Genomic DNA, 26,192 nt, shown 5'->3' with positions numbered 1-26,192 from the left:
CAGGATCGAGTGCACTTGTCCCACATGTACAATGTAAACACAGAAGTGATGAACTAGAACCCTAGGGAATCTTTTGTGGAGAACCATCACACCCTCCAGCCCCGGCAGGGGTGGTACAACCTGTGCTCCTGGTCCCACAGCTGACCTTTTTTTCTCTGCCTAACTGTAGATTTCCCCTACCCAAGCCCATGCTGCTTTGCTGGGAGAGGGCCCTGAGGAACCCACACTGATGTCAGTGGGGATAGAATGTTAAACTCTGACACTTGAGAGGAGTGGGCTGCAGAGGAGCAGGAGAGGACAGACAGGAAGTTACCTCCCTTATTTAAAAAATATATATACATATATATGTGTGTGTGTGTGTGTATACCATGGTTTAGATATATAATAAAGTGACTATTATTAACAATAAGTCAATTATCTGAAAAGTGTTTTTTGTGTATGGTAAGCTAAACTCTAATCTTCTAGAAAAATTCTAGGAAATACTGTGCTATTTATTATATACCTCATTTAGTAGGTTAGGTCTCTAAACTTATTTGTCCTGTTTAACTACAGTAACTTTGTACCCTTTGCTGAGATTCCTTTCCTCATCCATGGCAACACTGTTATGAAGTGTTTCAATCCGGCAACTGCTCTCCCTTCCCTAGAAGTCTGAAGGCAAGGCCGGATCACACAAAGCACCTGGAGCCATTTCATGGCCAGGGTTATGACTCTTGCCTGATGTCTGCTCAAACTACTACAGTCTGGTTGGAAGAAGGTGCTGGAATGTGTGCCAGAAGTATTTCTGTCAGTATTCAAAAGACATAGGCTGCTCAGCCTCCTAAGGGCTGGGATGACAGGCATATACCACAACACACACACACACACACACACACACACACACCCCAGGGTTTCTCTGGCTTTGGAGGCTGTCCTGGAACTCGCTCTGTAGACCAGGTTGGTCTCGAACTCACAGAGATCTGCCTGCCTGCCTCTGCCTCCCGAGTGCTGGGATTACAGGCTCGTGCCACCACCGGGGATTTTTCCTGATTGACTGTTTAAGGTTTTGGTAGTGGTGGTGGTTTTTGCATTTGTTGAAGTCAGAGGACAGCATCAGATCCTGGGAATGGATTTTCAGATGGCTGTGAGCCACCATGTGGTGCTAGGAACAGAACCCAGCTCCTCTCCAAGAAGAGCAAGTGCTCTTAACCCATGCGCAATCTCTCCACTGCCCCCAAACTACTGCTATTTAGTGTTGCAGCTCTACTAAGTGCGCATTGTGTATGTGCAGAAAGACAATGTATGAATGACTGTGAGGATGATACTACCCAAGGCATGTGTTGAATGCAGACTAGGATAGTGTCCAGCACTTCCTTTTCCTTCACTCAAGTGTTTAGTGGGCAAATGAACAGACATGGAGTGCAGAGATGACAAAATCATCTTCATGTATTGATTTGTTCTGAGAAATAAGCCTTCCTGCTGACTGAGAAGCCGAGAGCTTGATTGAGGAACTGCCTCTGCGAGCAAAGCATTAGATCTGGGAACGTGCAGTCTGAGGTAGCTTCTGGGCGCTGCTGGAGCTCACAGAGCAGCACGAACCTGGATTGGTTGGGGGTAAGGTTGTCAGCACGGGCACAATTACAAACTGGCTTTTCAATAAGCTGGAGGCGGTGGCGTGGGCCCTTGTCATCGGCAGCAGGTGTATAGACAATGTAGGGCCCAGCAGAGTGTGGGAGGCAATCTAGAGACAGCTCTGCAGTGTTTCCTCAGAACAGAAAGTCCTCTGGTAGAAGGAGCAGGCTTCAGCCAGCAGCTGGGTGGACTTGGTCCTGCAGACCCTGGGGACAACTGCAGGGCTTCATCCTCCCTTCTAACTGGGATGTTTCCAAGTCAAATGCAAGATTTCCACACTCCGACTCTTCTGAAAATAAACCAAGCCTTAGTGAAATCAACACATTCTGACAGTTTAGCACCTGCATTGCCTCCCAATCTCTAGACAATTGGCATTTTTTAAATGATTTTATTTATATTATACATACAGTGTTCTGGCATACAGGCCAGAAGACGGTATGAGATCTCATTGCAGATGGTTGTGAGCCACCATATGGTTGCTGGGAACTGAACTCAGGACCTCTGGAAGACTAGCCAGTGCTCTTAACTTCTGAGCCATCTCTCCAGCCCAAGGTTCGGTATCTTTAAAGGCCACACGTAGGTCACATGACCTCCAGAGTACTGCCTGAGTGCATTCTGCCAGGTGACCGGGACAGGCCAGCATAATGCCTGAGTCCTTACACATGGTCTCGTCTTTGTTGCCTTTTTCAGTTTTCTTTCTGCCTTTTTAGATTTATTTAATTTTTTTTTTTTTTTTTTTTTTTTTTTTGGTTTTTCGAGACAGGGTTTCTCTGTGGCTTTGGAGGCTGTCCTGGAACTAGCTCTTGTAGACCAGGCTGGCCTCGAACTCACAGAGATCCGCCTGCCTCTGCCTCCCAAGTGCTGGGATTAAAGGCGTGCGCCACCAACGCCCGGCTATTTAATTTTTTTAAAGATTTATTTATTACAGATACAGTTTGTCTACATGCCAGAAGAAGGTATGTACCAGATTGAATTGTAAATGGTTGTGAGCCACCATGTGGTTGCTGGGAATTGAACTCAGGACCTCTGGAAGAGCAGTCAGTGCTCTTAACCTCTGAGCCATCTCTCCAGCCCCCTAGATTTATTTAATTTTACGTGTGTGTTTTGCCCGCATGTATGTCTGTGTAGCACATGCATGTCTGGTATCCATGGATGTCAGAGGAGGACATGGGATTCCCTAAACTAGAGTTACAGATGGTATGAGTCACCACGTGGGGGCTGGGAACCACTTAGGTCCTCTATCAGAACACCAAGTGCTCTTAACCGCTGAGTCACCTCTCCAGCCTCCCTGTTTTCTCTCTCTCTCTCTCACAGGCCTTCACATAGGCTGGGTGAATGCTGACCCTGAACCCCCAGCTCCATCGTTATTCTTACACCCGCTTCTCAGCCTACGACACAGACACAGACACGCACTGTTTGTCATACAGCCGCTCTGGGTCACGAAGTCCTACCCTGCTTTAGTGATGTCTTAGAGACTTTCTGTCGCACCTGCTGTGCGGCCTGCATCCGAGAATGTAGCGAGGTGGTCAGGATAGATGACACAGAGACCGGTCGGTTGCTTTAAGAAAACTTTATGCTTCCCAAGTCAGCTTAGGAGGAGACCCCAGTCCGCTTAGGAGCGCTCTCAGGAGAAGTCTCTCTCTGAAAAAGGAGCTTCCCTTTTTAAGGACTTCTGCCATTCATCTACATACCATTCTTTCCTCCTGGCTGGTGGTCTAATCTCCGGCCCCAGAATCGGGGAGACACCACAGGGAAACAGGAAGAGGCATCTAGCTGTAGGGGGTGTGAAAGGCATGGTATTTCAGTGAGCAAGCCCTTATCTCAGCCCAATGAAGAGCTTTAAAGCACTGAATTGTTTTCAGTAAACATTACACAGATGCCTGCTCCCAGGCCGAAGGGGAAGTGGGTTTCTGCTCAAGGTCTGGTGTCCCCACAACTTTCCATGTAAAATCGGGCAGTTCAGGGGCTCAGGAGGTGACTCAGCGGTGAAGAGGACATGTAGCTCTTGCTGAGAACAGGAATTCAGTCCCCAGCACCCACATCTGGCTGCTCATAGTCACCAACAACCTCCACCTCCAGGGGATCTGATGCCCCTTTCTAGCCAACAAAGGCTCTCTCTCTCTCTCTCTCTCTCTCTCTCTCTCTCTCTCTCTCTCTCTCTCTCTCTCTCTCTCTCTCTCTCTCTCTCTCTCTCGCATGCGCGCAGCACACACACACCAATTAAAAAATAAATCTTAGATGGGCAGTGGTGGCGCATGCCTTTAACCCCAGCACTCTGGAGGCAGAAGTTGGAGGATCTCTACGAGTTCCAGGCCAGTCTGGTCTACAGCTCGAGTTCCAGGACAGCCAAGACTATACAGAGAAAATAGAAACTAATATAATTAGCCAGTTTGAGTGGGACATGGAGAGCACACTTTACTCCCAGCACTAGTAGAGGCCAGTGGATCTCTGTGAGTTGAGGTCAGTATGGTCTACATAGTAAGTCAGCCTGGTCTACATTGTAAGACTCTGTCTCAGACAAACAAAAATAAGAAACAAGCAAGAATAAATAAACTAAAATAAGCCAATTCAATCTGATTAAATATGTCAGTAGATAATCAACTTTTTTTTTTCCCGAGACAGGGTTTCTCTGTATTGTTTTGGAGCCTGTCCTAGAACTTGATCGGTGGACCAGGCTTGTTCTCGAACTCACAGAGATCCGCCTGCCTCTGCCTCCGGAGTCCTGGGATTAAAGGCATGCACCACCACTGCCCGTCGATAATCAACTTTTTTATTATTGGTTTGAGACATAGTCTCACTTCGTAGTCCAGGCTGGCCTAAAGTCAAGTCTGCCTCAGCCTCCCAAGAGCTGGGATCACCATGCCCTCTTCCATTTTTTTCCTCTTTTGGCAGGTCCTCACCCATGCGGCCGGGACACTACCAGTCATCCCCAAAACAGGAACCTTTTTCTGGGGGTGGAGGTGGGGGTTAGGGCTTCCTCTGTGTAGCCCAGGCTGTCCCAGAACTAGTTCTGTAGACAAGGCTGGTCTTGAACTCACAGAGATCTGCCTCCCAAGTGCATTGAAGGTATGCACCGCCACCCGGTATATAGAGCCTTCATTTTTCCATATAAATTCAGTTCCTCAGGCCAAGGGTGTTCACTCATGCTTTCTCAACCAGCTTGCTTGGGGCCTTGGTTTTGGTAGCACTGAGGAGAGACAGGACAGGGAGTTTGGTAAAGTTAGCTGGTGCAGTATAAGTTCTGTAGATTTTATCACAATTTGTTTATTGTAGCCCTGATAAGCCTCTATCTCATGAACCCCCAATATTAACTTCTTGAATGCTGGGATTACAGAATACTACCACAAGTGGCTCATTTTACAATTTTTTCAGTACTGGGATTTGAACCCAGGGCCTTACACATACTAGGCAAGTCCTTTGCCATTGATTTACATCTCCAGTCTTTGATTAACACATTAAGATTTGCTCTTGTGCTGACCTGAGCAAGTGGGAGCTCACAGACCCAATCTCACAATGGGAACCAGTAAAAGACCGAACCAGGCCCCCTGAACGTGGGTGTCAGCTGGGGGGCTTGGGCAGCAGAGGGGCCTCTGGCAATGGAACAAGTATTTATCCCTAATGCACCAATGGGCTTTGGGAGCCCATTCCCTATGGAGGGATACTGTCTCAGTCTAGACACAGTGGGGAGAGACTAGGTCCTGCCCCAAATGATGTGACAGACTTTGATGATCCCACATGGGATGGGGGGGATGGAGGGAATGGGAGGACTGGAGGGAGAGAGAACTGAGATTGGTATGTAAAAATAAAATTGTTCTTAATTTAAATAAAAAGTAATTTAAAGAAAGGTTTGCTGTTGTTTCTCTTTCTGTTTTTTTGAGACAAGAGTTGAAAATGTATAGCTCTGGCTGGCCTCAGACTCACTAGGTAGACCTGGCTGATCTCAACCCTTCATTATTAGCCTGCTTCTGCCTCCAGTATTTGAAGGATTAAAGGTGAATGCCAACCACACCCTGAAAGTCAGGGTTTTGTAGACATTTTCTGGTGGTAGTGACGTGTGTGTGTGTGTGTGTGTGTGTGTATCTATATATGTATGTGTGTATCTCTATATGTGTATGTGTGTTTGTGTGGGGGGGGGGTTCTTTTGAGACAGGATGTCTCTCCTTTCTCATGTAGCCCAGGCTGACCTTAAACTTGCTGTGTAGCTGAACTAGCCTTGAACTCCTGATCTCTCTGCATTCACTTTCCAAATGGAGAGATTACATCCTGGGATAGATGTGGAACTGAATATCCATTACTAATAGCTCGAGGACTATGACCTGGCTGGCATGGGTGTGGGTCTGAGGTGTGATTAGAAATCCAAATAGAATGTCAGATCTGCATGTTAGGCAGAATGCTTCCCCTCCCCCCCCCAGCCCATGCTTGAGGAACCCTCTAGACTGACTCCTGACCCAAGAGCTGTCTCTGGAGTAGTTTTTAAGTGAGACTAGAGTTGGAATGAAAGACAGAAGGTGAGTTCAGGTGGAGGCAGGAGGATCAGGAGATCAAGACCACCCTCGGCTACATAGCAAGTTCAAGGCTAGCCTGTGTTACCAGAGACTCACAAAACATCCACAGCATTCAATCAGTAAGTAGCATTCGTGACAAACAAAACACATCCAGCCCAGTGACTTTTTGGCCAAAAGCCAGTTCAAGACATAGCTACATGGGGAGCTGGGCTGCCTTTCCGGAAGAATGACATCACAGGTACGAAGCCTGCTAGGTAGTCAGCTCCTGATAAGCAAGCCCAGAGTTGTAAACATCCCTTCAGAGACACAGACTTTAAAAAGAGAAAGAGAGGCAGACCTAGGCAGTTATATGGGCACATGCCTTTAATCCCAGCACTCGGGAGCAGAGGCAGGTGGATCACTGTGAGTTCAAGGCTAGCCTGGTCTACAGAGGAAGTTCCAGAACAGCTAGGGCTACACAGAGAAACCCTGTCTCAAAAAATAAAAACAAACAAAAATTCAGAATAAACTGAGGTCAGAAGGAACCACTTTGCATAGGTAGGAAAATAGAAGTTTAGAAGGAAAGGGGTCATGTCAGTTGACAGAGGGATGTGCCAGACATTCTAGTCTCTCATACTCACTGCCCTTGCTGCCTTGGTCTCCATGGGAACATGCAAAGGCTAAAAAAAATCCTGCCCTGGGGCTGGAGAGATGGCTCAGAGGTTAAGAGCAATGACTGGCTGTCCAGAGGTCCTGAGTTCAATTCCCAGCAACCACATGGTGGCTCACAACCATCTGTAATGAGATCCGGTGTCCTCTTCTGGCCTGCAGGCAAATATGCACACAGAACACTGTATATGTAATAAAAATAAGTAAAAAAAATCCTGTCCTGGGTGAACCAAAATAGACTCCAGTCTTCTTGGCTGGGCTGGTATATAACACCCCCGGCCTCCACATACAGCACACACATGTGTATGTGCAGCTGAACACACGAATGTACTGCCCACATGAACACCCTCTCACACACACAGTGAATAAATACCAGTGCCCACAGTTCACTTTTATTTCATCTGTGTGTGTACACACATGTACACACCTGCATTCAAGGGCTTGGTGGCACGTGATTTTACCCACTGAGTCATCCTCCTGGCCCTAATGTCCACAACATACATGCATGTGATGGGGTTTTCCAGTCCTGAGTGTGCCAAGTTAGCCAAGCAAAAGCTTTACTCGGAAGGCGGTTGAGCGTCAACAGCCACAGCGTTCTTTATCCAATTAGAAGCGTCACAAGTATCACTGTGACTGTGACTTTCTTCCAAGGAGGCAGAGGGCAACTTTTATCACCAACAACAAGGAAGGCACAAGCATGAATCAGCAGGAACTTAGTCTCTCCCAGCATGAGTCAGCAGGAACTTAGTCTCTGCCAATTCCTTATCACCTCTGGTTTTTTACACGAGTCTGAGGAATCCAACTTGCTCACTGGGCTGCCTCCCCATCCATCTGTATTTTTTTCTAATTATTTGGTTTTGCTTTCTTAAATTTTGTTTTGTGGAGCTGGAGAGATGGCTCAGTAGAGGATCAGGGTTCTTTTCCCAGCACCCATGTGGTGATGTCATTTCTAGAAGATCTGATGTGCTCTCACAGTCTGTGGGTACTAGGTTCACATGCACTATACAGACATACAGGGAAAACAGCCATACACATAAAATAAATTACGCTGTTTATTTTCTTTTGTTTGGCTCTGTGTCTTGGCAAGCACTCTATCATTGATCTATATGCTCAGACCACTCCATGTTTTTGTTTTGGTGATAGGGTCTAACCACATAACCCTGACTGGTCTGGGATTTGCTATATAAACCAGGTTGGCTTGGAGTTCACAGAGATCGCCTTCCTCAACCTCCTGAGTGCTGAGAATAGAGGTGTGTGCCATCAGCCAGGCAGTGGTGGTGCACGCCTTTAATCCCAGCACTCGGGAGGCAGAGGCAGGCGATCTCTGTGAGTTCAAGACCAGCCTGGTCTACAGAGCAAGTTCCAGGAAGAAACTGTGTCTCAGAGAGAGAGAGAGAGAAAGAGAAAGGCCTTTACTAGCTGAGGAAATGTGTGTACTCAAGCAGCTTCCTCCTTCCCTAAGTTAAGGTTAGTGGATGATCAGTCCACAACTGTTGTGTAAACATAACCCTGACCTGGTCTTGAGTTTGAGCCAATCCATCATCCAGAGTAAAAGCCTGTTTTAGGATACGAGGTTTTTGTTTGTTGGTTGGTTAATTGGGTCTTCGAGACAGGGTTTCTCTGTGTAGCCCTGGCTGACCTCGAATTCACAGAGATCCGCCTGCCTCTGTCTTCCGGAGTGCTGGGATTAAAGACATGCACCACCACTGCCCAGCAGGTTGTTTTTTTGTTTTTTTTTTTTGTTTTTTTTGTCTCAAATCAGGAGGGTAAAGAAGCCTGCCATTTTGGAAATTCAACGCCTTTATTACCAAGTCCTAGTCCTTTCTCATTTGTCTATCAGGAAATGTATCTTCCTCCCAATCCCTCACTACCACAGTGTTGTGTGAGTTTGGGGAGTCCCAACTGGGTGCAGCTCAGTAGCAGACTCTTTACAGACCTGGGAGAGGCCTTGGGTCATCTCTAGAGCACACCCACACCCGTCAGCACCTGTGTCTGTCTCAAGTTCTGTGTCCTCAATGCCTTAGCTCTGCACGTCTGTCTCTGTCTCTCTTGTCTGGAGTCCCAGCCTCCATTTCTGGAACAGTGTCCAAGGACAAAGGGTGCTTCCCAGGTTTCTGGTGAAAGCAGGTCAACGCAGGTCTCTGCGGAAGCCACCATCTTTAGACCAACTGGGCACACTGCTTGACCCTGGCTAAGCAGACCATTTAGGTTATAGACAGATGGAATGCTCTAGGTAGCACAACCAAAATTATCTTGAGCTCTTTCCCTGTAAACAGCCAATTACTATCAACCTTTGAATCCGACCTACCGTTTTTTTGTGACTTTTAGATAAAACTCTCAGGAACTTGACACACCCTACCTTCACCAAGAGCAAAGCTAAATAGGTACTAACAACATAGGTTTCCTTGCTATTAAGGTCTGGGTGTGAAATATTCCCCTCCCCCACTCACCCTCCAATAGGCTCATGTGTTTGGTCACTTGGTCACCAAAATGTGACACACTTTCAGGAGAGTGTAGAATAATAAGAAGTAAAGTCTAGCTGGTAGAAGAAGGGTGTTGGGGATGGTTAGAAGCCAGCCCTGGTTGCAACCTGGCCATCTGTGTTGCCACCGTGATATTATCTGGCTGCATGGTCCTGCGGCCATCAATCCTGCCTTGCTTCCATGGTCCGTGGTTGGTAATCCTATGAAACTGCACCCCTGTGTATTGCTAGAAAAACGTATTTTCTTTTGTCCTTAAAGGAAGTTGGTACTTTATGAAGACACCACACAGGAGTGAGGATGGGTATCAATTGTTAAGAAAGGAACAGAGGCATTCTTGCTTCTCACTCTTCTTTGAACTGTTGGGGCTCTGGTGTGACCGTGGCCTTTTGTGCGGAGGCACCATCTGCCCTCCCGAGTGTGGCAATAAATTCCGCTGTGTGTCTGAGAGATGCCACCGGCAGTCACGTGAGCGGAGCGCATCGGAAACCCCTCTGTAGTTGAGTACAGGCGCTCTGCAGGATCCTGGCAGCTGCTGCAATGAAAAGAAGCCTTTCAAATGAGAGGTTCTCTGACAACTGCGAGGACTATAGGTGTACACCGTGAAGTTACTTGATGAAGTGGCTGGCCTACCCCCACAGGATAGGGACAACCCCAGAGTCAACCAGGGTAGGGACATACCGACTTTTCTTTGGCATCTCTGCCTTCAGTTTTGTGTTTATCTCTGAGACAGGTAGAAAGACAGGAAAGAGTATAAGTGCATGAAAAGTCAAAAGGTGGGCGTTGGTGGCACATGCCTTTAGTCCCAGCACTCGGGAGGCAGAGGCAGGTAGATCTCTGTGAGTTCGAGGCCAGCCTGGTCTACTGAGAGAGTTCCAGAACAGGTTCCAAAACAATACAGAGAAACCCTGTCTCGAAAAAAAAAAAAAAAAAAAAAGGAAGGAAGGAAAGAAAGAAAAGTGAAGAGGACCCCTCACCCGCAAACCTGGTTGAAGCCTTTCATTAGCAGAAAAACAAGAATTCCAGCAAAATTAACAACTGCCTAAAGCCCTTAGCCCTTCCCAGCTATAAACCCGCAGCTCTCTAGGAATTTCACCAGAAACTCTAAGCCTAAAGGCTCCTTCCTGGGTTTACCTTATGAACCAGCAGTCACATCTTATTCGATAATCTCATTTACCAAAAGTCGAACTGAAAGGAAGAAGGGGAAGGCTTCTTACCTTTTGAGATACAACTTGAAAGGCATCAAAATGATACATGTATGTGGTAATGTTTAGCTTTAATTATCAACTTGACACAACCTAGAATCACCTAGAAAGAGTCTCTGTGAAGGGCTGTGTACATTGAGTTGGCCTGTGGTCATATTTGTGGGGATTGTCTTTAAATTAATTGATGGGAGCAGGCACATTCCACTGTGGGGAGCATCATTCCCTAGGCTGAGGGTCCCCAACTATTTAAAGATAGAAAAAATTGAGTTGAGCACGAGCAAGCAAGTAAGCATGAATATATTCATATGTTTCTCTCTGCTCTTAATTATGGATGTGATGTAGCTAGTTGTTGCCCTGATTGTCCCACAATCATGGACTATAATTGAAATTTTAAGTCAAAGTAAGCCCTTTTCTTTCCATAGTTGCTTCGTTTTTGTTTGTACTGTCCTTCCTTCTTTCTTTCTTTCTTTGTTTCTTTCTTTCTTTCTTTTCTCTTTTAGAGACAAAGTCTCAATCTGTAGCCCCAGCAGACCTGAGAACTCTCTGTGTTAACCAGGCTGGCCTTGAACTCACAGAGACCCAACGGCCCCTGCCTCCTGAGTGCTGGGATTAAAGTCCCATGCCACCATTCCTAGCCCTTATTGTTTTTTGCTAAGTTATTTTATCATAGCAACAGAAATGAAACTGAAACACAAAGCTGATACTAAGAACCTTAATCTGGAGTCTCTCTCTTGAGAAATCCACACCCACACTTAAGTGTGTCTTAGTCTTCTCTGGAAGGTTCCTCCTTATCTCTCATGCTTCCTGGAGAAGCCCATGTTCATGCTTTCTTTCTTCTTTTTCTTTTTCTTTCTCTCTCTCTCTTCTTTTTCCAGAGTCTCGAGGACAGTCAACTTAGGCAGTGAAGTACAGAAAGCTGGTGCCGGTGTCATTGAACAACGGGACCATGTTCCAGCCCCAGTAAGCAGTAAGTGGCAGAACGTGGCAGCTTTGGCCACAAAGTTCTGGCTTTAGAGTTAAGGATAGAAGAAACGGGTTATGGAATTTGCCACCGTGCTGAAAGAAGGCCTCTGTGGCCAGGCGTGTGTCAGGGGTGTCCCTGAATGGAGGTATACTAGAGAGGCCATTGCATGAAGCTATAAAGTTGAAGCCTGGATTGCCTTGGAGACCCCAAGATGTTAAGAGACGCCAGAGTTGTGGGATGCTTGCTGAGGAGAGCTGCTGACAGGGAATGGAACCAGCCCTAGAGAAAGGAGTGCGCTGCAGTCAACCAAGCTGAAAGAAGTCAGAGATCTGAAGACATGAAGATGCAGCGTTTGGAGCTTGCCCAGCTGGTTTCAGTCTTGCCCTGGTGCACTATTTCCTCACTCCGCTCCCTTCCCTAAGGTTTGGAATGGTAATGCATATCCTGTGCCATTACGTGTTGGAAGTATGTGATATTTTTTTTTTTTAGTATTTTTATAGGGGGTTGCATTTAAGAGATTGTATGAATCTCAGAGAAGACTTTGAACTTTGGCCTTTTAAACACCGTTGAGACGGTGATAGACTGTGAGAACTTTTGGGTTGGAGTCTGCATTTTGCATTATGATATGACTGCAAGCTTATGGGGGTCAGGGAGTGGAATGAGGTAGTTTGAATGTAATTGGCCTCCATAATCTCCACACTCACAGGGATCGTGGCTTTGTTGGAGTGGGCCTGGCCTTGTTGGAGGAAGTAGTTACTATGGGTGTGGGCTTTGAGATTTCCTATGCTCAGGACACTGCCTAGTGTCAGTTGGACTTCCTGTTGTCTGCAAGATGTAGGACTCTAAGCTGCCAGCATCATGCCTGTCATGCTCCCCCCATGATGATAACAGACTGAACCCCTGAAATTGTAAGCAATCCAGTAAGCGGCACCCCTCCATGTCCTCTGTATCAACTCCTGCTTCAGGATCCTGCCCTGTTTGAGTTCCTGTCCTGACCTCCTTCAGTGATGAACAGCAATGCTGAAGCGTAAGCCAAATAAACTCTTTCCTCCCCCCTCAAAAGAAAAAAAAAGAGTCTCTCTCCATACCCTGCCTGTTTGGGAACTCCCTATTAGGCCAGGCTGGCCTTGAACACAAAGATTAGCTTGTCTTTGCCTCCCAAGTCTGGGCCACCACGCTAGGTGCAAATTTTCAGTTTTAATAAAACCCCAACTCTGGTTCACACTGTCTGAAATTCTTTCCTGCACCTATGCCACGAATCCTGTTTTGGTTTCAGTGGAGGCTCCTAAAAATCAAGGGAACTCCCCAGGCTGCTGAGGGTGATGGTACAGACCTATGTCCCTGTTCCCTCACTCCTGTCCTCTTTGCTAAGATGCCTGCTTGACTTGGCATGGGCGTGTTAGTCATTTAAGGAGTGTCTGTCTAAAAACCTGTGCTATCCCTGTCTTTGCACTTCAAGATCAACCACACAGACTCATCACCCTAAACTTAAAGTTACCTTTGGTTCCCAGGAACAGAAGAACTGACCAACCCCCCAATAAAAGCAATTACCTCTGCTGCCTGAGGCTGCACCCTGGGGCAAGACCAAGTGTCTCCAGGGAAAAAGCCTGTTCACTCTTGCAGTAAGGACTTCATCTTCCAGCCAGCCCTCAGAACCAGAACATCTCTGAGACAGTGATCAGCCAGAGAGACCTTGAAGAGACTGCTCCGTCATGCATAACTCCTGTCCACTCTAATTCTTCCTCTACTTAGTCCTAAAGCTCCCGCCAGTACCGCAGGCAGACCCGGCACACATCTCAGCCAGTAAAGGTGCTTGCTTTCTGAGGAGTCTGTTCAATTTCTAGGACCCACATAGTCGAAGCAGAAAATTGACTCTTGGATGTTGTCAACTAACACTTACTGTGGCATGTGCCCTTACTCTCCCAAGTAGATAAATGAAATAATACTTTTTGCTTTGTTTAGTTTTTGAGACAGGAACTTAAACTCATAGAGATCTGCCTTCCTCAAGTGCTGAGTTTGGAATGGAAGGCATAGAAGACCAGACCTGCCTTTTGGTTTTTTTTGTTTTTGTTTTTGTTTTTGAGACAGGGTTTCTCTACATAATCCCAGAGTTCTCACAATGTAGACCTTGAACTCACAGAGATCTGCCTACCTCTGCCTCCAGAGTGCTGGGATTATGGACATGAGCCTCCATAATAGAAGTGAACTGTGGGGACACAGTTTTTTTTTTTTAAGTTTTTTATTATGTACAGAGTGTTCTGGCATGTAGATGGTTGTGAGCCACCTTGTGGTTGCTGGGAATTGAACTCAGGACCTCTGGAAGGGGAGCCAGTGCTCTTAAACCCTGAACCATCTCTCCAGCCCCCACTCCCTTTTTAAGATTTTTTTTTCTGAAACCAAATACCAGTGATTCTCTGGCTGGAACACAGATTTACATTGCCATAAATACCATGTTTGCTCTGTGAAAGTGGCTGCACAGAAGACATTTTACTGATTGCAAAGAAAAGGAGGTCGTAAATTAAATTGTTTACCAAATACATTGGTTGAGGTTACAGAGTTACAGCAAAATGGGGAAAACTGCCACAAGTCTCAGACTCTAGCTGGTGACAAGCTAAGCTTCTGGATGGGTACAAATTAGTGTCTGCTAAGACTATTTTATTATTATTCCTTATAAGATGTATTTGTGCCTGGAGGTGGTAGCGTATGCCATTAATACCGGCTCTTGGGAGGCAGAGTGGAGGCATTTGGCACAGACACTGCTCCCCCTCCCCCCATTCATTTAAAAATAATAATAATTCTGGGGGGGCTGGAGAGATGCCCCAGTGGTTAAGAGCACTGACTGTTCTTCCAAAGGTCCTGAGTTCAATTCCCAGCACCCACATGGTGGCTCACAACCATCTACAAGTCAATCTGGTGCTCTCTTCTGGCATGTAGGCAGAACACTGTACATGTGATAAATAAACAAATCTTTTTTTTTCTTTTTTTGGTTTTTCGAGACAGGGTTTCTCTGTATTGTTTTGGAGGCTGTCCTGGAAGTAGCTATGTAGACCAGGCTGGTCTCGAACTCACAGAGATCCGCCTGCCTCTGCCTCCTGAGTGCTGGGATTAAAGGCATGAGCCACCAATGCCGGGCGCTAATAAACAAATCTTTAAAAAATAATTCTGGCTAGGTTTCCAGAGTAACTGAGATTAGATGTGCCGCCATGCCTAGCTCTATGTCTTTTATTTCATTTAGCTAATTAGATAGTTAACAGTTTTGACTTGTTTTTGAGAGAGTCTCACTATGTAGGACAGGCTGACCTTGACCTTGCAGTGATCCTTCTGAGTCTGGAGAAGGACAATGACACTCTGGGCTTCAGTCATTTTGTGTGTGTGAGAGAGAGAGAGAGAGAGAGACAGACAGACAGACAGACAGACAGACTGTGCTTGCACGAATGCATGTGGGGATGTGTGCTTACCTGTGTCTGTGAACAGTGAGGTCATGTGTTTGCCTGTGAGGGGATGTGTGTGTGTGTGTCTGTGTGTGTCTGTGTGTGCGCACGCGCGTGCATGTGAAGGGGTTGTGTGCTTGTCTGTGCTTGTACTTGTAGAGGCGAGAAGTCAGCCTTGAGCGTCTATCTTGTGCATCTGAAGGTATGCCACATGCACTGGCGGAAGGCGACCTTGGTGGGTTGGGGCCAAGGGGTACCACAAAGTCACCCTATGCCACGGAGCTCACATGGGAAGTTCACTGGGCAGGGGAGGTGCAGGGACGGCCTTTGATTGAAACTGGAAGGAGAGACGGAAAAGAGACAAAGGAACAAGAGGCAAGAGGGAGGCAAACAGAGCAAGCTATGCCTGGAGTCCAGCGCCCAGCGGGCACTCTTTTTGTTTTGTTTTTGGTTTTCCCAGACAGGGTTTCGAGTGCAGCCACAGCCCAGCCAGCTGCCTAGTGGGCACCTCTAGAGGGTGCACATGGGGAACAGCTGACAGTGGAAAGGCACCTGGTGACAGATGATGGAACTGTTGCGGCTGCAGAGGCTGGTTGCTCCTGCAGAAACCAGCACTACCTGTGTACCGGTACTAAGGAGGCCAGGATCCTCCTGGAACTGAAGTTGCTAGTATTGCAAGCCAACTACATTAGTGTTGGAAACTAAACTGAAGATCTCTAGGGAAGCAAGAAACACTTTTAACTATTGAGTCGTCTTTCCAGCCTCTCATCTATTCATTTGCCTTTCTTTCTTTCTTTCTTTCTTTCTTTCTTTCTTTCTTTCTTTCTTTCTTTCTTTCTTTCTTTCTTTCTTTCTTTCTTTTTTTCTTTATTTAGGTTTTCCAAGACAGGGTTTCTCTGTATAGCCCTGGCTGTTCTGGAACTCGCTCTGTAGACCAGGCTGACCTCAAACTCACAGAGATCCGCCTGCCTCTGCCTCCTGAGTGCTGGGACTAAAGGCGTGCGTCAGCACTGCCCTGCTTGTTTATTTTTTAAAAGAGTTATTTGTAGGATATGTGTGTATACATGTCTGTGCATGAACAAACAAGGCTCACAGAGCCTAGAGGGGTCTGAGCCCCCAGGCTGGAGCTACAGGCAATGATGAACCTGATGAAGTTGCTGGGAATGGAAATCATGTCCTTTTTTGGAGGGTTTCGAGGCAGGGTTTCTCTATAACTTGGTTTTTTTTTTTTTTTTTTTTTTGGTTTTTACAAGACAGGGTTTCTCTGTATTGTTTTGGAGGCTGTCCTGGAACTCACTCTGTAAACCAGGCTGGCCTCGAACTCACATGGAGGGTTTCAAAAGGCAGGGTTTCTCTGTGACTTTTGAGGCTACCCTGGAACTAGCTCTTGTAGACCAGGCTGGTCCCGAACTCACAGAGATCCGCCTGCCTCTGCCTCTTAACCCCTGAGTGACGTCTCCACCTCCATTTAGTATATAAAGTACAAGTACATACACACGTATAAAAACCCACTGACCACAGAGAAACCCTGTCTCAAAAACCAAAAAAAAAAAAAAAAAAAACCCACTGAATTTTGCCCTCTTGCATGAGCATGGATAGATCTTGGGCAATTTACCACTACTATACCACTGGGGGACAAAAAAGATTTACCCTCTCCTCATTTCCAGAATCTTGAGCTCACCATTTCAGTAGACTCCTGTCTCATCCCAACACAAGCGTGGGCACAATTGTCGTTTTTCATGAGTGTCAGGTTCCAACTCAGGTCCTCCTGCCTGTGTGCAAGCCACCACCCCAGCCCACCGAGGTCTGTTCTGTCCCTCTCTGACATAGTGTTTACCTCCTTAACCTTTTTTTCTGTAGTCGGGTTGAATTCTGGAAATAAGAGGACTGGCTGAGAAACAGGTTTGTGGCATGCATCTATGCCCAAATAGAGGCAATTATCCATGCCGGGAAGCCCCGCCCCAGAACAGAAGTAATCGTCTCAGAGGGGAGGACTAGCTGGAGTCTCTGGAGGGAGAGCGGAATAATGGGTGCTTCGCACCGGCACTTGCACACGAGAGAGGGGTCTCCCTGTTCTGAAGGGCCTAGGTTAGGAGGCAGGAACAGCCGGGGGCAAGTTGGGCCTCACTTGGGTGTCCCAGAGCTTGGCATTAGAGGCTTTACCTAAATTAGGCTGTGAAGTCATGAGGTGAAGGCCATTTGAGCACACAATACAGAAGGAGCTTCCGGTCCCAATATGCCTCCCCAGACACCAGCCTCCACCCACGGTTCCTAATCTCGATGCTTCTGCCCGGACTTGGGCGGGCGCGGTGGGACTGCCCTGCAGACATTTATGGACACAGGCAGTTTCCCAGCAGCTGCTGATGGCAGCTATACTGCTCCAGGGGGGACTGAGTCCTGCGCTGCATGGGAGAGACTTCCAGGAGGGGGAGGAGCCAGAGAGACCACGCGGGGCGCTAGGAACACCATTGCCTCAAATCTGCATTGGTCATCCCTGTACCTCACAGGTTTGATTTCCAGGCCTAGTCCTTAAAACTAAGTCTCATGAGAAAAATTGCAGAGAGGAAGAAGCTGCCATTTGCCCTGCAGAAACACACGTATGGAAGAATGTAAGGCTAAGTAAGGGGGCTGAGAAATGGTTCAGCCGTTATGAGCACTAACTACTCTTCCAGAGAGCCCCCAGCGTGGTGGCTCACAAACCATCTGTAACTTCAGCTCCAGGGGGTCCAATGTCCTCTTCTGACCTCTGTTTGTGATAAACAGACGTACATGCAGGCAAAGCAGTCATACGCATAAAATAAAAAATTTAATTAATTAAAAAATCCAGGTTCAGATCATTGCACAGAGTGTAGCCAGCCTGGCTAGAATGGATTTATTCTAAACAGATGCTTGTGTCCTCCCTTTGGCTATTGGACTACGCCACGTGGACCTCAAGCTACAGGAACCTCAGCTGGGGAAAGGAAAAGGCTGAAGCCAGCCTGCCGATCGGAAGGAGATCTCACACAAATTGACAATTAGTTAGAACATCTTCGGAAAGACAAGCTGAGACAATGTGGGGGAACCACGCCCAGACGCTTACGCTTACCTTTTACCCTTTACTTAAACCACAAGGCAACTGATGTCCTGATCCCTTCATGGGTGGGGACAGCCACAGAAGGCTGTTTCTTCTACTCGCTCCTGTGTGTCCATATTGATCAAGTCTCCTTTCTCTGCCCTTCAGCACTCAATTACTTGAGCTGACCAATAGCTGAAGGGTACCTGAACCTAGCATGTTAGGACTGCCAGCGCTCAGACTCTGACCCTAACTGCAGAACAAGAATATTGATGTGGGCTGGTGAGGTGACTGGAAGATTAAACACCCTAGCCATGAAGCTTGATGACCTCTGTTCAGTCCCCAGGCCCCATGTGGTGTTATGAAGAACTCCTTAAGTTGGTCTCTGACTTCTGAACACACACACAAAAATAAACCTGGTATGGTGTCTCACGCCCATAATCCCAGCACTAGGGAGGCAGAGGCAGGCTGATCTCTGTGAGTTCGAGGCCAGCCTGGTCTACAGAGCGAGTTCCAGGACAGGTCCCAAAGCTACACAGAGAAACCTTGTCTCAAAAGACAAAAACAAAAAATTAATAAGATAAACCAATAAAAAAAAAAAGCTATATAGTCCGTCACAGGGTTCCCTTGTGGGGAGTACAAACTGCATAGCATTTTTAGATCTATAGTTCAGGGTCGTGGAGTGAAGTCACATGGTTGTCATTGCGGCACACAGAAAGACGGTGTAAATTCATTTGCTCCTCTGACACATTTTGAATGGAAAGGGTTAACCAAAGCATCAGACTGAGGCAGGAATGGCTGTGAAAACTTTCGCAGAGAGAAATTTACATGGATCTACATCAGTAAAGGGGGGGTGAATGCAGATGAGAGCCTTTCTTCTCTGACAAGAGGCTCTGCCTCCACAGGAAAAGGAAATGGTGGGGGGAGGGTCCTAACACCTGATCCAGAGACCCCTGGTGACTGGCATGCTGCTCACACACACATACACGCCATAAACAAGGTACCTGCAATGTTTTTTAGCAGATGTGTTTATTTTTACTGTATGTGTATGCACTTTTTGTCAGAAGGGGCATTGGATCCCTTGGAACTGGAGTTATGGGCGGTTGTGAGCCACACTGTGGGTGCAGGTAGGTGTTAAACCCCAAAAAGTTGGAGCGGGAAAAACCAGTTCCACACTTGTCTAATTGGTGCAAGCTTTATTTCAGAGGTGCACCCAGGACGGGCTCGTCAGCTGAATCACCCTAGATCAGGATTTTAGGAAGCAGTCCCTCCTCCTGGCCTCTTCAGGTCCCTTTTATGGGAGAGAGGTAAAAGATTAACAGCTGTAGTGTGTGCTGGGGCAAGAGAATTGTTAGAAAAATACAATGAAAGAGGAAGACAAGGATATACATCATGTAATGGGGTCACATGTTTTGCAGGTTATATCAGATTTAAGACACAGAAATTTATTCCAAAATAGAAACCCAGCTTTGTAAAGATACCGCATTCAGCCAGGCACAGCTCTCTGAGTGAGAGAGAGAGAGAGAGAGAGAGAGAGAGAGAGAGAGAGAGAGAGAGAGAGAGAGAGAGAGAGAAACTAGCCTGATCTACAAGAGCTAGTTTCAGGACAGGCTCCAAAGCTACACAGAGAAACCCTGTCTCCAAAACAAAACAACAACAACAAAAAGAAGCTAAAGATAGTCCAAGATAATTTGGTTCCAGATCTGTAACATCCCGGGTCACTACAACCACGGAAATCCCAGAAGCAGATGCAACTTCCTCCATTTCCCAAGCTGGGAACTTCAGTTAACAGGGGCTGGAGCTGAGGACTGTTTTCAGTCCTGAGACGTAGGTTCACAAACCTGTCACATTCTTAAAGAAGTTAGGGACCCGATGTGGTGCATGCCTTTAATGTGGAAATACAGCATTGGGACGCAGGGGCGGGTGGATCTCTTTCGTTTGAGGCCAGCCTGATTTACATAGTGAGTTCTAGACCAGCCAGGGCTTCACAGCAAGTACAAAGCTCTAACATGGGCTTTATTCAGCTTCAATTGGTCATTGAAAATTGTGAGATCCAGGAAACCGCCCAAGTCCATAATTAGTGTCCTGGAGTGAGGTCAGAGTTAAGATCCAAAGATGTGCACAGTCCCTGTCAAAGCTCATCCTGTAAGGTGGTTGGACAAGGTTTTAGAGCTGTGAGCAACCTCTCTGGGAGACAACCTCCCCCTCAGGCTGGTGCCTTTCCCTTCCCTCAGCATGAGATTCCTGGGGAGATTCCATTTCTTTGGGATCCATTGTTTCAACAGTCTGACAGGAAGTCTTCATTCTCAGGTCGTGGCAGGTGCCCAGAAGCAGGTGGATCTCTGAGTTCAAGGCCAGCCTGATCTGCAAGTCAAGTTCCAGGACAGCCGGGGCTACACAGAGAAACTGCTTCAAAAGACTGTCTTTATTTCCGCCATGCCTGTTCCATAAGACTGGCCTTTAACAAGACGTCCCCACCCAGTTCCGGAAAGTAGAATAAATGTGGCCCCTTGATAGCTGTGAGAACAGCGTGTAATCAACACCTGCAGAGAGGAACAGCTGCCAGACCGTCAGGCCAGCAACAGACGCCCATGGCAAAACACCAATGAGGAGCATAAAAATAATTAAATTTTTAACTAATTGTTACAAAGGAAACTGAAAATCAGGCGATGGTGGCACATGACGCCTTTAATTCCAGCCCTCGGGAGGCAGAGGCTTCAGTCACCCTAGCTGGGTGGTCAGCACCAGGACAGAGCACAGGCACTTCCCTGGGTGAGCCAGGGGACAAGCACAGGGTGACTGGGCCCTCTGTTGGCTGAGCCTATGATGGCACAGAGAATTAACCAATCTCGAGAGCCTTTTCCTCAGTTTCCAATATGACCCTAGAACAAATCCCTAGACAAAGGAGTTTGATGGCCTCTCTCTTTTTTGGTTTTTCGAGACAGGGTTTCTCTGTATTGTTTTCGAGGCTGTCCTGGAACTCACTCTGTAGACCAGGCTGGCCTCGAACTCACAGAGATCCGCCTGCCTCTGCCTCCCGAGTGCTGGGATTAAAGGCGTGTGCTACCAATGCCAGGCTGGTTGAAGGCTTTCTTACAGGGGTGTGGGTGAAGGGTTACCTATGACCATCGATGACTGAAAGGGATCCCACCCCAGCATGCTAATGACTCACAAAGGCTGCAGTCCCGGAGCTCTCTGTGTGGCTTGTAGGCTGCTCAGCTAGCTGGAAAGTCTCTTCTTGTCTGCAGTTGTTACTGCTTCCGCAACCTGACAGAGGAGAGGGGAGCTTGAGACCTGTAAGCTTCAGGAACTTCTGGAGGTTTGTGAGTTTAGTGTACTTCCCTCTCCAGGAGGGAAAGGTTCCATTTGAAGGAAATAGCGAAACAACAGCCAGGGTTGTAGCCTTTCCCGCCCCCAGTAGGCTTTCCTGGGAACTGTCAATTCTGAAAGGATCATTGTTTGAATTCTGAGAGCAGAGGGAGGGGACGTGAATGTTTCTCTTTAGAGTGTCTCCCCTCCCTCCAAGGTAGCTACAATTTCCTTCAGATTTCTGACCTTACTCTTGGGGATCCTGGAGTCTTATGCTGTACTTGGTGTGTAAACTACTGAAAGAAATATCAACAGCAGAGGGATCAGAGATGGCTCAGTGGTTCAGAGTCCTGGCTGCTTTTACAGAAGCTGTGGGTTTTGTTCCTAACCATCTACATAGCAAGCCGTTTGTCACCACCTGTAATCCAGTTCCAAGGAATCTGAGGCCCTCTTCTGGCTCCCTCAGACACCTGCACTCATATGATGTCGGGAGCGATCATTGTTATTTAGAACCTCTTGTAAATACTGTCAGTATTTTTCAAGAATAGTCCATCCCCTCCCCAGCTTCCTGATGAATAGAACTTGGACTCACAGGAAATAGCCCATGGCAAGAAGGAAACATTCCACAATGAGATCACTTAAACCCTCCCTCTGCGACCCTTTAACCTTGCCAACACCTGTTACCTGCTCACCTTCAGTGGCCTGGTTACTAGGCAACGACCCCTCCCTCACTGCCCTGCATCCCTCTGCCCCATCCCCTTACCTCATTTCCCCCATTTAAACCTCATTAAACGCAGCTCGATCAGCCATGCTGTCCTGCTGCCCATCTCTCTCGTGTCGCTTATCTCATTCATTCCAGGTTCCCAGGTTCCCGTGGACTCGAGTCCCGTTGTGCCTTGCTGGCCAGAGCATGTTACCTGGCAGAATGCACTCAGGCAGCACTCTGGTCAGCCCAGGGTTCCATGAGAACCAGTCTGCACGCAGGTGCAAAGGACCCCTTTAAAGGGCAGACCCCGCCCACTTACGCTCCCTCCTCTCCTCTCTTACCTCATTCTCTCCGCTCTGCCCGGGGTTGGTTCCCGCTCACGCCCCCTTCCTTTCCTGTCTACCGATAAACTCCACATGGGACTCGCTACTGGTAAACTTTAGACATGTAACAACAGTATGTTCTAACATGATTGCCTGTGAGACCGTATTCGGAGAGGCAAGCATCTCCAAAACCCCTTTAAGAGCCTAGTTCCTAGGGGCTAAGAGCAATGGCTCAGCAGTTAAAAAGACACTGCTCTTTGAGAGGACTGGAACCCAGGTAGAACCACCTACACTGGGAGACCCACGAGTCTGAAATTCCAGCTCCTAGAGTTCTGACATCCCGCTTCTGGCCTCTGGACCTCCTTCCAGCACACACATAAATAAAATAAACATTAAAAAATAAAACCAGATTCTAGGCACCTACAGTCAGTCAAGGTAGGCTTGGGAAGCATTTATCTCGTCTCTTTGGAGTCCTGGGGTCCCTCGAATGTATAAATGTACAAAGATTGTTTCTTCATCCATCATATTTTCTTCGGCCTCCATCAGGTCAGTTAAAACAGACACAGACAGGGGCTGGAGAGGTGGCTCAGAGGTTAAGAGCACTGACAGCTCTTCCAGGGGTCCTGAGTTCAATTCCCAGCAACCACATGGTGGCTCACAACCATCTACAATTCAATCTGGTGTCCTCTTCTGGCATGTAGGCAGAACACTGTATATGTAATAATTAAAAAAAAAAAGATGCTTTAAAACAGACACAGACAGCCGGGCGTTGGTGGCGCACGTCTTTAATCCCAGCACTTGGGAGGCAGAGGCAGGCGGATCTCTGTGAGTTGGAGGCCAGCCTGGTCTACAGAATGAGTTATAGATGGCAAATACTGTGAGCTTTTAAGTTGTCACACAGCACAGAAAACAACAGGGAGGAGAAGTGGAAAGGGAGACTTCTTCCTGGTACACAAGGTGACTGATTACTGCCTGGCTCTGGAACGCTGTCATAAACCGATATAGTTATCTGAAGGCCATCAACCGGGGAGACTTTGGTCCACACAGTCCTGCAAGCAGAGAGCTTTGACCCCCAGAGCGTCTGCAGCTGAGCTTGCCAGAATTTCTTTAGATTGTCAGGGACTTTCTGGGAGTGGCCCCTGAGTTCCCCTGTCCCCTGCCTTAAAATGAGGCCTAAGAAAAGAGCTACAGCAGCTGGAGAAATGGCTTAGTGGTCAAAAGCACTTGCTGGTCTTGTAGAGGGCCCTAGTTCAGTTCCTAGCACCCCCATGAGGCAGCTGCATGTAACTGCAGCTCCAGAGGATCCAATGTCCCCTTCTGGCATCTGTGGGAACCTGCATGTATGTGGCATTGGCACACACATGTGTGTGTGTAAGAGTTATGTATGAATGAATGCTGGTGCTCACAGTCCAGAGATGCTGGATTTCCCTGGAGCTGGAGTTACAGGCAGTTATGAGCTGCCTGATAAGAGTGCTGGGAGCTGAATTTGGGTTCAGCCAAAGAGCAGTATGAACTCTTTGTTTTTGAGGGGGGGCTCCCGAGACAGGGTTTCTCTGTGGCTTTGGAGTCTGGCCTGGAACTTGCTCTTGTAAACCAGGCTGGTCTCGAACTCACAGAGATCCACTTGCCTCTGCCTCTCGAGTGCTGGGATTAAAGGCGTGTGCCACCACTGCCCGGCTGCAATATGAACTTTTAACCACAGAGCCATCATTTCTCTAGCTCCAAAAGAGAAACAACAAAAGGAACTACTTTAATTCACAGAGCATCCAGACAGTAGGAATTCTCTCCTAGTGCCTCCATGGTAACCTATTATCCTACCATCACTTCCTCCCTCCCTCCCTCTCCCTGCCTTCCTCCTCCCTCCCTCCTTTCCTTTCTCTTTCCTGAGACAGGGTTTCTCTGTGTAGGCCCAGCTGTTCTGAAACTTGCTCTGTGGACCAGGCTTGCTTCAGCATCTGCCTGCCTCTGCCTCTCCAGTGCTGGGATTAAAGGCGCACACTACTATACCTCGTCATTACTGTTCCTCATAGTCTACACAAACAGGAGAAGGAATCTCTCAACAATTTACTCAAATTTAAATGTAAGCCAAAAATGTTTGCTTGCTTATGTGAGAAAAGGTCTCGGCTCAGGCTGACCTTGAACTCATTATGGGGCTGAGGGTGGCTTTGAACTCTTGCCCCTCCTTCCTCCACCTCCCAAATGCTTGGGTCACTGGTGTGTACCATCACGCCATAACCAAGAACCTCAATCTTCCTCCCGTTACAAAGGCAATACCACAAAAGATATCTAAGCCCCAGATAGCAGAAGTCACTGTTACTCAAGATGAGTCCAGACAGCGTCACAATCAAACATGAGAATCTAAATGTAGTAGGAGATCAGGGACATAGAAATTAACATGAAAGAAGCTAGCTGGCTTAGTAAGACTGGAAGCCCGTCCCTACCCAGGCTACACACAACAAAGAGAGCATGCTCAAGAGAAATCCAAGCCATACGAGGTGGGAGAGGCAGGTATTATGCAGACGAAGGTGATGAGGCTTGAGACATTTATTTTGTATGTGTGTCACATGTCCATGTGGAGGTTAACTTTCGGGAGTCAGGTCACACTTTCCACTGTGTGGATCCCAGAGATGGAGCCTGTAGCCACTGACCCATGTTGCTGGCTCCCTGTATTTCTTCTTCTTTAAAGACTATCTCTTTTCATGTTTTTAATGATGTGCATGTGCGTCTGTCTGTGTGTGGGTCTGTGCATTGAGGGCTGGTGTCCTCAGAGGCCCGAAAGGTCAGATTTCTTGGAGCTGGAGTGAGAGGTGGTGCTGGAATCTGAACTGGGTTCCTCTGCAAAAGCAGTACTTGACCTTCACTCGAGGATTGTGAGAGAAAGACTGCTCCAACAATTTTTGAGCCAACTTTGAAGCAAGCTTTAATTAAACACCGCCCAGGATGATGACCATTTTAGGGTTCCTGGGAAATGGCATTTTGCCAAGGGTCATAAGGCCACTGTATTTCACACCAGGTCCAACCAGGGGCAGGCATACATCCTGACATATTTCCCTCCCACGTGTGACCAAACACATCGGGTGAAGATAGGTCAAACAAACACAGAACGAACAGGAACTCACTCTTAACTGTCTTAAGTGCAAACAGAACTTTAACCTGCAAGGTATATTTTACCGGTTTTGTCTGCCATTAACTTGCAAGCTTGTTCCTGGTTTGCTGCCATTCTGTCTCTCTAGACGCCTCAGTTTCTGTTTCTAACCATGTGTTCCTGGCTTAATCCTCCACCAGCAAGTGCCCTCTGAGCTTAGATCCTGGCCTATGCCATAAAGATGATGCCAAGGCAAGTCATGTAGAGAGCACAGAAAATGAGCACTCTGCCAAGTAAACCCAAGCCTTCCCATCACAGGACCACTATGGTTCAGTGAATGGCTTAGCCAAGCCTTCAGAACGAGCTTTTCAAATGTACCTCCTCTGACAGATGAGCAGCAAGAACACCAAAGAAACCAAGGTCTGCACTGGGAGACTTTACCAGGGAGTCTCCATATCATAAAACTGAACAGCTAAAGCCCTGCTCATACACAGGAACAGTCGAAATCCAAAAAAAAACGCATGTTGGATCTTCTGGGGCTGTTTTTACAGGCAACTGGGCCACCTGACATGGGAATTGAACTTCAGTCCTATAGAAGAGCAATGCATCTCTTACCCATTGAATCATCTCTTCAATCCCTATTCATAAGTCTTAAGCATCTTAAAATAGATCAGGGAATATCGATAAAGAAAATCCATTTATTTACAGTTTGCCCAAAAGGTGCTGAAGAAAGATTCTGGTTTCTCTCTGTTATTTCTATGATAGACTAACAATTTTATACAAAAGATGAAATAACACTTTAATTAGGTCACTTTTAAACCTAAGATGGAGGCAGGATGGTTCTTCAGGGGCAGTCTCTAGTCTCAAGTTGTTCAC

General features: G+C 47.2%; 1 long non-coding RNA gene across 1 annotated transcript; it reads right to left on the bottom strand.

Annotated features, from left to right (window-relative positions):
* Window positions 1–9,218: 9,218 nt before the first annotated feature.
* On the bottom strand, window positions 9,219–22,158 carry LOC121133043. The gene is made up of 3 exons (XR_005869784.1): window positions 21,966–22,158; window positions 21,066–21,160; window positions 9,219–9,776 (listed from the first exon to the last, which is right to left on the bottom strand). It is a non-coding gene; the product is annotated as an uncharacterized LOC121133043 (long non-coding RNA).
* Between the last annotated feature and the right edge of the window lie 4,034 nt (window positions 22,159–26,192).

The sequence above is a fragment of the Mesocricetus auratus genome, unplaced genomic scaffold, assembly GCF_017639785.1.
Source record: "Mesocricetus auratus isolate SY011 unplaced genomic scaffold, BCM_Maur_2.0 Super-Scaffold_100019, whole genome shotgun sequence".
Lineage (NCBI taxonomy): Eukaryota > Metazoa > Chordata > Mammalia > Rodentia > Cricetidae > Mesocricetus > Mesocricetus auratus.
The sequence above is the reverse complement of the archived record's forward strand: the minus strand, read 5'-3'. Positions and strand labels throughout refer to the sequence as shown.